The sequence below is a fragment of the Limulus polyphemus genome, unplaced genomic scaffold, assembly GCF_000517525.1.
Source record: "Limulus polyphemus unplaced genomic scaffold, Limulus_polyphemus-2.1.2 Scaffold94, whole genome shotgun sequence".
In the NCBI taxonomy this organism is placed as follows: Eukaryota; Metazoa; Arthropoda; class Merostomata; order Xiphosura; family Limulidae; genus Limulus; species Limulus polyphemus.
Genome location: NW_013665704.1, coordinates 358969 through 372877, shown reverse-complemented (window position 1 = coordinate 372877; position 13909 = coordinate 358969). Strand labels below are relative to the sequence as shown.

General features: G+C 33.5%; 1 long non-coding RNA gene across 1 annotated transcript in view; it reads left to right on the top strand.

Annotated features, from left to right (window-relative positions):
• Nucleotides 1-13909, top strand: part of LOC111088371 — a 91755-nt gene that overhangs the window by 58748 nt on the left and 19098 nt on the right. The window contains exon 2 of the long non-coding RNA XR_002612906.1: nucleotides 13474-13671. This is a non-coding gene — a long non-coding RNA (uncharacterized LOC111088371). The remainder of the gene's footprint in view (nucleotides 1-13473; nucleotides 13672-13909) is intronic.

Genomic DNA, 13909 nt, shown 5'->3' with positions numbered 1-13909 from the left:
GTGTATATATGACACGAACAATAGTTTTGTGTTTAGTAATTAAAATAGGCCGGTACTTACCAGAATCCGATTCCAGGAGTAAATTTATCTTAATTCATTTTATCAGGCTAAAATCCCCGGAACATATAAAAATAAAAAGAAAGCGTGGTTTTAGTAAGTTGTCCAAATGCCAAGTTAAGTAAAAAAAAGTACAAACATTCATTTTATAACAACTAATACTCAGTATATACTACCATGACTGGATTGTGCTATTTTGGTCCATTAGTTAGAAGTGTGTGTATCGTTACTATGGTTACCCTGTGGGGTCGTGCTGTTCTTGCTATGGCAAAGGTGTGCGTAATCTAAAGAATACGAGTTTTGCCAGCACGTAAGACGTACTTTTGTTTCATCTGCACATGACGTCATCTGTGCAATCTCATTCTTTCTTTGTCATTTTGACTTGCCAATTAAAAGGGTCGCCATATAGAATTGAACTTTAAAATGAGCAAGTTAATCAGTTCAGCATGAGGATCTACGCAAACTAAACCTACATTATCTATCGGATCCCATTCGCCGCAAAAACAAAATCACTTTGAAAATTCACAGATAACTTCATATCACGTTTCTTCAAAGGAAATATCCTTAATCCCGGTTATATTAAAAAGTTCAATATTATAAGTTTATAGAAATAAAACATACTTAAAGAGTATTGAAGCGTGTATTTTTACTCTGGCAGTTTCTGGACAGAGACTCTACTTATAAACTTAAGTTGACCAATGTCCAAAAGGTCATTATCAGAAGGACGAGTTTATTGTAAAAAATAAAAAATAAAAATTTTCTGTATACCCTAATTCATCTAACAGGGCATTTTCCCATTATGTGTCAATATACGTCATATACAAAACAAAATTGTGTTCACATGATTTTTATGTGATAAACAATAGTTTTCAAAAAGCACATATTTGTACCAAGTTTCGAATCAAATTTCAAAATTGTCCAGGACAAGTCCTACACTTTACATGAACAGAATTCCGGGAGTAAAATATTACCGTTTCCTGACTTTACAGGCTTCTGTGTCACCCCTAAAATGTCTACAGTCAAAACAAAGACTGCCAGTAGGGTAATAAAACTTGTTGCATTACGCTGCGTTGTCCTCTATAACACCAAATAATACATCGGAATTGTGTCACCTTTATAGCTAAACTTAAGTTATAAAAAACGAAATTGTCCCCCATGGTTCGTCGATAAGCTCGAAGCTTATAGCGCTAAAATCCAGGGTCCGGTTTCCCCAGTGGACACAGCACAAATAGCCCATTGAGAAGCTTTGCACTTAACAATAAAAGATAATAGTCCAATTCAAACAATTACTGGCACAAGTTCAAAGTTCAACTTGTTTTCGGTTCGTAGGTCTAATATAGATTTGTAAGAACTCGGTTTAATTTCTACACAAAATCAGCGATTTTTAATAGTTGCAGCACCTTAGATGATATCTTAGACTGGGCGAATTTTATAAAGATTTTGAAAAATTACTACCCCAGTGTTTTGTTCTTTCCTTCTAGTTGACTGAATATTTCAAAAGCAATCTAAACTTTAAAAAATGTCGTTGGAAAATTAACAAAGCAGCAAAATATTCAATATCAAGATTAGAAATGATCGATTTATTAAAATTAAATGTCTTGATAACATGTCCGAACTACTTGTTGTGAACGGAACTTTCATTTCAACCAAAACTATTAAGAATAAATTTTCTAAATAATTAAAACATACAAAAAAAAGGACTTCCTTAAAAATCAATCCTATTCAAACTGCTTTTGAGTACGAGAGTAACTAGTTTAACTCTATTCATTTCTTGGTGGGCTTAAATTTTATAAAATCCTGTAATTTTGTGGGTGAGTGTATGCTTGTCGATTATGTATGGTAAAATACGCGAGCTTTTCAAGTTGTGAAATATTTAATAAAGAAATGGTAATGATTGCATCACATTTGCTCAAAGACTACAAAACACAAAGTCATGTGGTCTTGTTTATAATCTAACTTAAACATAACCTTTGATGTAACATATATTTACCTCCGCCACCGAAGTTGGACGAGGTTTTGTTTTAACCCTTGTGAGTGTTTTGTCAGAAAGAGTTCTCGAAAACGGTTGAATTGACTTGAACGAAAGTTGGTATATATTTGGACTATGACCTAACTTAGAAGGATTTTAACATTCTGTTAACATTGGGGCCGATTTTTCACACTACTTTTGCTCTACAGCTTCGTCAAAAATGATCGGATGTTGATGAAACTTTGTGGACACGTGCAGAATATTATTCTTCATTGTCCTGCCAAAAATGGTCCATGTTCGATGATAACGACGGACATACTGACACATTTCCATATTTTTTTTAGAGCCGAATATGATCAACGCTGCGTGGTGGAGGTATGCACGCACTCTACTGAGTTTCCCTCTAGTTAAGTTTGAAACAACGTTTTGTTTGTATTCACCCATTATGAATATACAGGGATTAGTACGTTTTGTTTGTATTCTCCCATTATGTATACACAGGGATTAGTACGTTTTGTTTGTATTCACCCATTATGTATACACAGGGATTAGTACGTTTTGTTTGTATTCTCCCATTATGAATATACAGGGATTAGTACGTTTTGTTTGTATTCTCCCATTATGAATATATAGTGGATTAGTACGTTTTGTTTGTATTCTCCCATTATGAATATATAGTGGATTAGTACGTTTTGTTTGTATTTTCCCATTATGAATATACAGGGATTAGTACGTTTTGTTTGTATTCACCCATTATGAATATACAGGGATTAGTACGTTTTGTTTGTATTCTCCCATTATGATTTTACCGGGATTAGTATGTTTTGTTAAAATGAATTTTAGTATGCAAATCAGAAAGCCACGTGAAAGACGCCGTGGAACGCAATGTATTATAACTACATTTTGACATTGGTGTTACTTAGGTAGTGGGACAATCTGGTGAGGCCCTAAAATAATTTTAATATAACGTACTCAACCCTCTTATATATATGCATATATATAAGAGGGTTGGCTTTTTAAAGCGAAAATGGTGTATTATTTAAATATTCAAGGATTGTTTTATAAATTACATTAACTTTGGCATTTTGTTTCCGTGCAGAGAGCAGATTTGTAGATAAAATTGATTATTTTGTCCTCATTTCTTTATTATACCATGAGCTTGAAAGGCTCCAAATACGAGAACCATAAACACTGGTAATACTGTGCACGTGACCAGTACTGGTTAGTGGGAGCCACGTGAAGAAGTTAGGTTCTATCACCTAACTACCCAAAAGAATAACACGTGAGAATAGAAACAACCGATAAATGTTTGATGAAATTTCCTCATTGAAACATATATTTTCATTTATGAAAAAAAAAATACGTTCATTAACTTCTTTCTTTGATACATATATATATATATATATACATCTCTTTTTGAGGCTTAAGTCTGAATACAATGTGAGTAGGAAACTGGAAAGAAAAAACATTAACTCCTTGGGAAAATATTTCATCTTTAACTAGAGTAGATAACACTGTTGTAAGTCATTTCCTGAGACCTATGAAGTGATCATTTAAAAATGTTAGAATAAACATTAACGTCCAGTCTTTGACTGGAAATATGTGCAGGTAGAAACAACAGAATAGACTAACGACTGTAATACGTACAATCTACGCTAGAAGTGATTTTTTTAAAGGAATGTAAAAATAACTCTTTTACAGGATCGTAGCTTTTAGCTTAACTCCAGAATAACTGTGTTCTTCATATCTACAAAGTGACTTTTATGTTGGCACTAGAATAAGTGTTTTTTTCCCATGATTTCTGGAACAAGTAAATATTCTTTATTACTCTCACACTTAATAAGTGCTTTTCACTAATTATTAGACTGCCTCTTAATGTGGGCCGAGCGTGGCCCAGTCGTCTGCATGTTCGCGTCCTGTTATCACAAAAGAAAATAAAACTTGCGATCCACGTTTTGGAACTCAGGGTGTGTTATAAAGGTGAGAGTCAAGTCCCACTACTCGATTAGAGTAGCCCAAGAGTTGGTACTGGGTGATGTTGAATAGTTGCCTGACCTCTAGTCAAACTTAGGGACAGCTAACGCAAATAGCTCTCGACTAGCTTTGTGTGAAATCCAAACAAACAACCCAGCTAAAAGGTGATTTCTAATAGACAAGATGAAATAATGTCACATGCTTTCAATACCTAGAACCTACTTTTTTCCAGTACTCCATAACAATATTAGAATTTATTCCCAACAAATTAATTTTCCTTCAAGCAATCTAAACACCCACTAAGTAGCTTTCCACCAAATCTTGGAATGGGCATTAATACTGTTCTTCGTATCTGAAAATCGAGTTTCTTTAATTTTCAGAATAGTTTTTTTTTAAAACTTCTCATCTGACTAACAAGATGTTCTTATTAATCTTCACATCTGCAGAATGACTTCACTTTTTATCAGGAAGTGCATTAAAGTTGGATCAGTCTCTTCTTCTCTTGAAAATGAATTCTGCTCCTGATTTAGTAGAAAACGTTTAATCTACTTATTTTGAAGTAACAAAAAGCATTCTATATCTTAAATATTAAGTACTTGAAATTAGATGAACTTCTAAATGTAGTTTTCACACTTCCGTTTTTTTTTTATATAGCTTTCTCGTATCAAGATGTTGCAAATTAAAAAAAAAAGTTTAAACACAAATAACACATATTCTTTTAGTCTGTTGACTTACACTGTAAAAAATGATCCTTTACATACATGTTTTGCCCCCCCCCCCATGTGGACCCATGGCTAATATTATTCCGCTAACCTGTTCTCTAACCTTCATTCATTTGAAACGTGCCTGTCATACAAATGTTTCTCAAAAATTCCATTGTTATTGGTAAATAACCCATTCACCGTTCTATAGTACCAACATCATGCACGTGTTCTGGAATTAGTTATTCATGTCCGTTAACTTAGAAACAATTCTCATTTAAATTAATGCAACTTTGAAGATTTTTTATTTTGATCCCCATATTTTAGATTTTTACATTTCGCAGCTTGTTGAAAATTTTATGTACACACACACACATATATAAGAGTCCATTTCTGTTTTAAAACACCAGTCTTGTGCGCCACAGATCCAAGTATGATATATATTACAATGATAATTCTGGTTAACTTATTCTTACCAGAAGTACTCTTCTCTTTCTTGCCTCTGTATTCTTGAAAAATTGGTTTTTCGAAATGTGTGTTCGTGTTACATGATCTTTTGTATCATAGTAAAACGGTCACCGCTGTTTTTCTCCTCAAAAGAAACAAGTTGCTTGAACTTGCAGTTTAATATGTATATATATATATACACGTTTTATATCTTCGAAGTTATTCTACAAAAATATTATATATATATACATACACGCACACACACTCGCTGCTTTCAATGTTATGATCAATACCACAGTGACATTGGTATTATATCATCTTATATTTTAACAGCAAAATGGCCGAAGTTATAATAAACCACCGCTCTTTTTTTCCCCTCAAAAGAAATGAGTTGTTTGAATACTGCAGTTAAACAGAGTTATATGTTTTATCGTTCCGATGAACAATATCCATTTATGTTTTAAGACACTAGTGGTTTCCGCCACAGATTCAGGAGTAGAATTTGAGGATATGTTCATTGGAGAGTGGATAGTAACTGGGTGGTGTACGCTAATATAAAGTAGTTTGTGGCTTTTCCTGTAAAACTAGAATTTTGTTGAAATATAGTAACTAATTTATCAAAAGTCGAACTGGATATACTTGTTACTTTGTACAAACAAAGCTAACTATGTTTATATTTTTAGAATGGATTATAATGCGTTATATGCGTCAATAATGGTGTGCTTTAATGGTGATCAGATAGAAGTCTGAGGGCTTATAACGCTATAAATCGGGTTTCGGTACTCGCGATGGGCACACCACAGATAGCCCATTGTGTAGCTTTATGCTTAATTACAAACAAACAAAGTGTAATAAAACTATAATAGTATGACTAGATGTATAAGATGTTCTCACTAATGTATTTAAGAATGGAGTGATTGTAAATTGGTTCAATATTTGGAAATGCCTGGGTTAAGTACCACAAGTAACTGGGCAGTGTACGCTAAGGTAGAGAACTGTGGTACTATCCTTTCACATAACAGGGTATTTAATGAAATAACATTATATTTTTCAAATGCCTTATGTTTGTTTTTTACTAGAGTATATTATAGCGTGTTGTCTTAATGCAACGTATCAATTACAAATGTGCAACACTTGCCAGGAAAAGAGTTGTACTTTCCATTGTAAACCCACTTTGTGCAATGAATTTAACGAATAAATTAATCTCTCAGATAAGAAATGCCAAAATCCTAAATCTAAAAAAGAAAAAAAAAACAGTTAGTAAATCGAATAAACGTTCTTGTCATTTCAGCGGTAACTCAGTAAACTTCTTTCAAATTATTAATAATTAACAATATAATTGACACGCATTGTCTTTTAATATATGTCTAACCGGACATTCCTGATATTTTATACAAACAAAGCAGAAGTAACTGACTAGTTTGTGCTAAAGTAGAGCACTCTCCCGTCAAACTAGATTTCCTTCGATATCCAGACGAGATTATATATATTATTTCAAGCATCTAAATTGCTTGTTATTGTCTACAAGTGTTTTCGTTACCTACAATTAAGATATATTTATCCACCCTCAGAGAATGGCTGATACAGGAATTTCACTCGAGGAAGGAAAAGCCTAAGAAACTAATGTCAGTCAGCTACTTATTTAACGAACAAAGGGCTATCTCTACTGTGGACTTAGCATAGACAAGCTAATATATATATATATATCTTTCCTTATGATAAATATATGACTGTAAATCTCACTGTTTTGCAAAATTGGTTTAGGAGAGGCAAGTTTTCAGCTCCCAGCAAATGCTCCGTTGTCTATATTTGCTACACAAATACATGTCTGTTTGTTTGAAGTTAAGCACAAAGCTACACGATGGGCTATCTGCGAACTGGCCACCATGGGTATCGAAACCCGGTTTCTAGCGTTGTAAGTCCGCAGACATACCGCTGTGCCACTGGGGGGGGGGGTGTACATGTTTGTATCAATTCATAACGTGTAACGCTTATCGGGAAGTGGTTGGGCTTAACATTGTAGCCCACTTAATGCAATGAATTGAACCTATCTAGTGTTAAAAACTACATGTAACTTAAGTGATGACTGTAACTGATAGAGAACTGTCAAACTAGAGTAACTAATATTAACTTCCATTCAAAACAAGCTACCTACTTAGATCAAAAATAAAAATCAACCCGGTTAAAAGTATAAACACTTAAGTATATTGATTTTATATTCTTACTTATAAAAAATATATTACATTGTTTCATCAGTTGTATACCCTCGATGTTAGCGATATCTTCGACCGTAATCCTAATAATAGCTCATGAAGTTCGGCCAGCTTGGGAAATTAAGGTTAGTCCTAAATTATATAGTAAGCTAACAACACAAATAATCTCTATTATAATAATATAAATAGATATATTAACATTCTAACTAATACTGTTAATGGATGTTACATTAAAGACAGAAGGGAATAGTCCTTACTTACAGAACAAATAAATGTGTATGAATAATTTCCGTGACTTTACGACAGATTCCAAATGTTAATCGTTACTGTGATTTGTAACAACGTAGTTCACTAAATGCCAAATGGTTCAATATAATGGTTGATTTGCATGTAAATACAGAATTTCTACTTTCGCCCTTCAGTGGACACAGCAGATATCCCGATGTGGCTTTGCTATAAGAAAACACGAACACACATTCTACTTTCGAATGAAATGTAGGAAAATTATAATCTAACTTATGATATATTGCTGCGAAGAAGGCTGTTATAATACGTAATTTTTACTTTATTGTGTTTTCATACTGAAAAGTTTATGTTGATTTAACAATTTTAAAAATCTATGATTTTTTTTTTTTTTAGTATTAATACAGATTTACTCTTAGGCAAGTCTATCACCAAGCGTCACGCGTGACCATTTCACACACCATGCATGACCATCCAACACAAACAAATAGCAATGAAACAATTTTAAATGAACATTGTATTGTCACCGCTTTAGTATAACACTTGTACAAAATGCATGTATCAGCAACAAAGAATCGGCCATCATGTGCTGCGGTGAGAAAGTATCGAACGAACCATGAACATTTCAGCAGCTTTAGAAGTGATCAGGGACCACGTGCCTACCGCCATATATAACACCAACTTTATACAACATAATAAATATGGGGTTTAAAAAGAAATTAAGAAAATACTGACTTATCACCGTAGAAAACACCAGTTTTAGAGTTATTTTGGGAAACACTGACGTTAAACATTAACTTTAATGGTGCTCTGGGAAACAAGTGCCTACTACCATAGCAAGCATTAAATTAAAGGGTATTTAAGAAACACTGACCTACTTCTATCGAGAAAACCAGCTTCAAAAGAGTTCTGAGAAAGATTGAACAATCACTATAGAAAATGCCAGCTTTAAAAGTGACCCGAAAAATGATGACCTACGCATATAATGTCAATTATTTTATTAAGTTTAATCTCTCACTAATTGAAACCCATCAAACGCCCCATAGTCCAGAATTATAATGAAATATAGACCTACCCGAGTTTCACCAAAGACTACTGCCATGACGTATAAGACAATGAACAACAAAAAATACTCACTCATGTGATTCGAGGTAATTTGATGGTGCTGATTTCACAAACGTAGTCAGAATTTGTCCATCGCCTCTAGATTTTCAGTTATTATAATATCTGAATATTCTATCAGCACTATATGAAATGCCATCTTAATTAACTCAGTGTGATAGATTTATGCTGTAAAATTAAATTTACTTGGACATTTTAATAAGTAAATTGCATATATTTTTGATAACTTTAAACACTGACTGTATTTCATTAGTGTGAAATTCCAAATATATCATTCATATATGTTATTTGTTCTCGATATAAGTGTATCAAATTGTACCACGTTTGCTTCATTCTCACGCTCACCTGCTCCGGCCGGGAATCACGAAACCCCCACGTGCTCAGTTTGCTAGAACATTCGAGAAGTCCCTCGACTGAACATAAAAAAGGGCGGAGTCAGACGCCTCTCTTTCACTCAGTTGGTCACTTCGCCTCGCTCTGCGCACACTCCAAACATAGTCCGATCTTCTTCCTCGCATCGCACCCGCGGTATAATCAAATTCTGCAAAACTCAGTTTTGTAAAATCTTTTAAACTCTAGTTTTGTAAACATAAATTTTTGTATTTTTTTAGAAAATCGTTCGAAATGCTGGCTGCCTCCAGTTCAAGTAAAATCCGAAATTGCAAAAATCACCCAGACAATTTCTGCTCATTTGTAGAAAATATATTACAGTTTCAGAAAGGAAAAAAAACATCCCACACAAGGTAAAGGTAGCTTACGTACAATTGTTGACCATGAAAAACATTGGGCACCATATGTGTATTGTACTGTTTACACATCTGGCTTGACACAGTGGCTGAATAAGAAGAGAGCAAGTAGTATGCCATTTTCAGTTCCCATGATATGGCGTGAGCCAAAAGATAGTCTAACTCACTGTTATTTTTGCATGACTAATGTTTCTAGATATTCAGGCAAAATTAAACAATACATCAAATATCCAGATATTACATCTGCAATAAAATCAGTACCTCGTGGGATGGTCTTCCAGTGCCACATCTACCAGCGAATTGGGAAACAGAAGAGTTATCCTGAGAAGAAGACAATGACTCATCTTCATCCTCTTCATCTTGTAATTCTATTCCAAGGGCACCACTACATGAACTGTTTCATCTGATCACACTAGAAGACCTAAATGATCTGATTCGTGACTTGTCTCTATCAAAGCAACATGGGGAACCTCTTGACTCTTGTTTACAGCAATATAATTTATTAGCTACAGGAACAAGAGTTTCAATTTGCTGAAGTCGATATCAAAGTCTTGCTTCTCACTACAGCATGCAAGATACTTTGTGTTTCTGTACAAATGTTGATGCACTAATGGAATAATTAGGTACAGAACATTATCCTCAATAATGGAGACTATTTGTCGAATCATCTAAAGCTAGTCTGATAGCTGTACTTTTGCACAATAGGAACATTAAGCCATTGATTCATGTTGCTCATGCTGTGAACATGAAAGAAACTTAGCAAAGCATGCAGATTACATATTCTTAAATGCAATTTTCAATGAATAAATAAAGTTATTAAAGAAAACGTTATTTTCACGACATATAAAAATATTTTGAATAAATCTCTCATAACTCGAAAACTAGAGGTGATCAGCAATTTTCAACATGATTTTTAGAATCAGCATCGTCAAATATCCTAGAAACAGTTGCATTTTTTCTAGTAGTAGAGAATGTTTTCATTGTCCAGTCTAATTATAAATAAACAAGCGGGGGTTTAAATTTGTTAGTTGTGGTTTAAAAGTGTTGAAAAAAAACACTGGGTGGTAAGTTAGAGCCATTATAAATAAGCTTACGGTTTACATATTTCTATTGTGGTTTAAAATTGTTGAACAAACCTCAATGGCTGGTAAGTTAGAGCCATTATAAATAAACAATCTTGTGGTTTAAATTTGTTAATTGTGGTTTAAAAGTGTTGAACAAACCTCAATGGCTGGTAAGTTAGAGCCATAATAAATTATAAATAAACAATCTTGTGGTTTAAATTTGTTAATTGTGGTTTAAAAGTGTTGAACAAACCACAATGGCTGGTAAGGTTAGAGCTAGAGAGTTTCAGATATGTTGTCATCAATGATCAAGATGGTTATCACGAAATCTCAAAAAATGCCTTCACATATATGTATACAAAGTATACTTTGAATAAAAGTTTAATACTGCGTATAGTGGCAAACATGCTACGAACAAACATTTTCATATCCATCGTTTCTTCATCGGAATTTAGGTCTTGAAGACCTGGGAAGGCTAGGTTTAAGTTGACCTCTTCCTCCCTCCTTGACTGTTATTTAATTTATGCTTGATGTTATTTATTTGATGCTTGGTTTTGTTGATTTTAAATTTTCTATTATCCAGTCAAGTTGGATAAAATTAATCAAGCACCTTCACTCTTCGAGACACAAGTCAAATAAAACAAAGACAAGATGTATTGTACGTGATTGCGAAATGGAACAGTCACCTTTGCCAAATGTCTAAAGCAAGATTAGTAAATGTACTGTTTCCTTTAGAAGCTGCACTGCGTTGGACGAAAATACAGTCGAGAAAATAGCCTCAGGATCTGTACGGAAATGCCAAAAGTTAAAGGAATTACTGTTTTTACTAAGACAACATTACTGTACGTTCTTTTAGGCGTTTCATTGTATTCAGGGTGAAACCTATTTTGCGTTACAAACTGGAAACATTCATGTGTTTGTAGGTATTCATGTGTCGTAAAAAAATCCAAACTTTTTATTCAAAGCTTATAGCGTAACATTTTCAACATTTTATTTCAAATGCTTTCGGAGTTTTTCCAATAATAAAGATTACTTTGTTGATATATTATTACATATTTTTCAGTTTATGGCCTTCTCTTGATTTTTGATGCTTACACGGTTGACTATAATCATAAAATTCTGGTTCTGATATTCGTCATGATTGCTGATTTTTTTTTCGCGGCTCGCTGATTTTAACATGATTATTATTTAATATGAGTAGGAAAATGCGAATTTTTAAACCAAATGTCTAAATTACCACGGAAGAAGAATACTATTGTAGGTTACGTTCTTATTATTTTAATTTAGATGTTTTATATTGTTGACTGGAGGGAGTTTTGTAATGATGTTAGTGACGACGCCTGGCACCTAGAAATTTCCTGTGTGTCTAGATTTGACTTGACGTCTTGAGTTTTAGTAAAGTTTGAGAAAAAATACTGTATAAAACATCAGTGCTAGTTAGTCAGTGAGTTGATTTGTGAGTTAGTGAACCTGCTACTGTTAGTCAGCTCATTGTGTTGTGTCGTAAATACGAGTGGAAAGTAAGTGATTGTTATTTTTTATTTTGTGAGTTAGGCCTATCAACGAACGTAGTCTTGGTACGTTACAGTTGAAGATACAAATCACTTTCCTTATCCTTAAGTGGGTTAGATTTTGTATTATTTACACCTTGAAAAAGATAGATTATGTATAGATCTGGGTAAGTTATATTTGTCAACAATAATTTTAAACTACAAATATGTGACAGTGGCGTAGGAAGAAGTTACAAATTGGGGTGCTTGGTTAGTCAAGCAGATTTTACAATGGGATTTTACAGTTGCTATATAAGTCAAATATGTAAAAGTGGGAGTGCTAGTTCCGACACCTCTGTGGGGGTGCTAATTCGAAAACAGAAAATAGTAGCTTCCTAATTTACCCCCAAAACTTGAGAATATCGTGAATGTACATTTAGCTTTCTGTATCGTTATCATGTAAAGTAATAGAGTAGAAATATTCGTTTTTTACTGACTGTTAAGTCCAGTGACATAAAAATCCATTCTTCGTTGTTAGATTAACATACAAGTTACAAGTGTATTCTGTAATGATAAACATTAAACGTGAGGTATTTAAAAAATGTGAAAGAATCACTTTTTCTCGAAAGCCAAATCTTTTATCATAAGAAGCAACAAAATGAAATATTTTGTCAAGAACTTTTACATATTTTGTTCTCAAAAGCTTGACAAGCAGAATGTATGCACATTATTTGTGATAAATCATAGATAAAGTAGTCTTTTTCTAACTTGAAGTTTGTTAATAAATATTTCAGTGTGTGTGTGATACTTAACAAGTCTTTACTTACATAAGGCCCGGCCGGCATGGCCAGGTGGCTAGGGCACTCGACTTGCAGTTTGTGGGTCGCGGGTTTGAATCCCCGTCACACCAAACATGCTCACCCTTTCAGCAGTGGGGGCGTTATAATGTGCCGGTCAATCCCACTATTCGTTGGTAAAAGAGTAGCCCAAGAGTTGGCGGTGGGTGGTGATAACTAGCTGCCTTCCCTCTAGTCTTACACTGCTAAATTAGGGACAGCTAGCGCAGATAGCCCTCGTGTAGCTTTGCGCGAAATCTATAACAAACAAACAACTACTTACATACATTGATTATAGCATATTAGGCTATGGTGAAATACGTCAGTTTTAAGCTGTAGTGGAGGGGTAATGTGAAGGTCAAAATAAATTCAGTGACATACAAAAGCTGACCATCACTAACTAGTTAAGTTAAAAGTATGTTGAACGTTACATTTATAATATACTGTTTTTGGAGTTTGAACAGTATATTTTCAATATTAAGTATACTGTTTAATGTAAATATATGTATGAGATTTATATAAAGAGAGACATATATAATGTGCTATAATCACTTTTCATAAACCTTTTTCTGCATTATTGAACTTTGAATTTTATCATCCCTTTCTCTTAGTAAAAGGTCGACTTACCGTCAACTGTAACGATTCAGACTAAATATCCAATATGGTTGAAGTGTCCACACCATTTGGTGATTATATGTGTTGACCTTTCTATCGTTTGCATTCAATGCTAATGATCTCCGATAGAAGCAGAACGAACACCTATATGTACTAGTTAATTTAATACTCAAAATGAAAACATCTATAGAAAGGTAAGAATATCATTTTCTACAGTAGTAATGGATAAACATAGTTATTCAAATATATCCTTTAAAACAAATCTTACCGGAACAAATCCACTTATAAAGTTAAACATGAAAATTATTGTATATTATTTAGAGATCTAAATAAGCATTATTTTCAGGATGAATAAATGTTATACAATGTATTAATTTGAAGATAGCTTTGATATACGGAAACATCTGTTAGCTGAGTTCTTGCACAGATTTT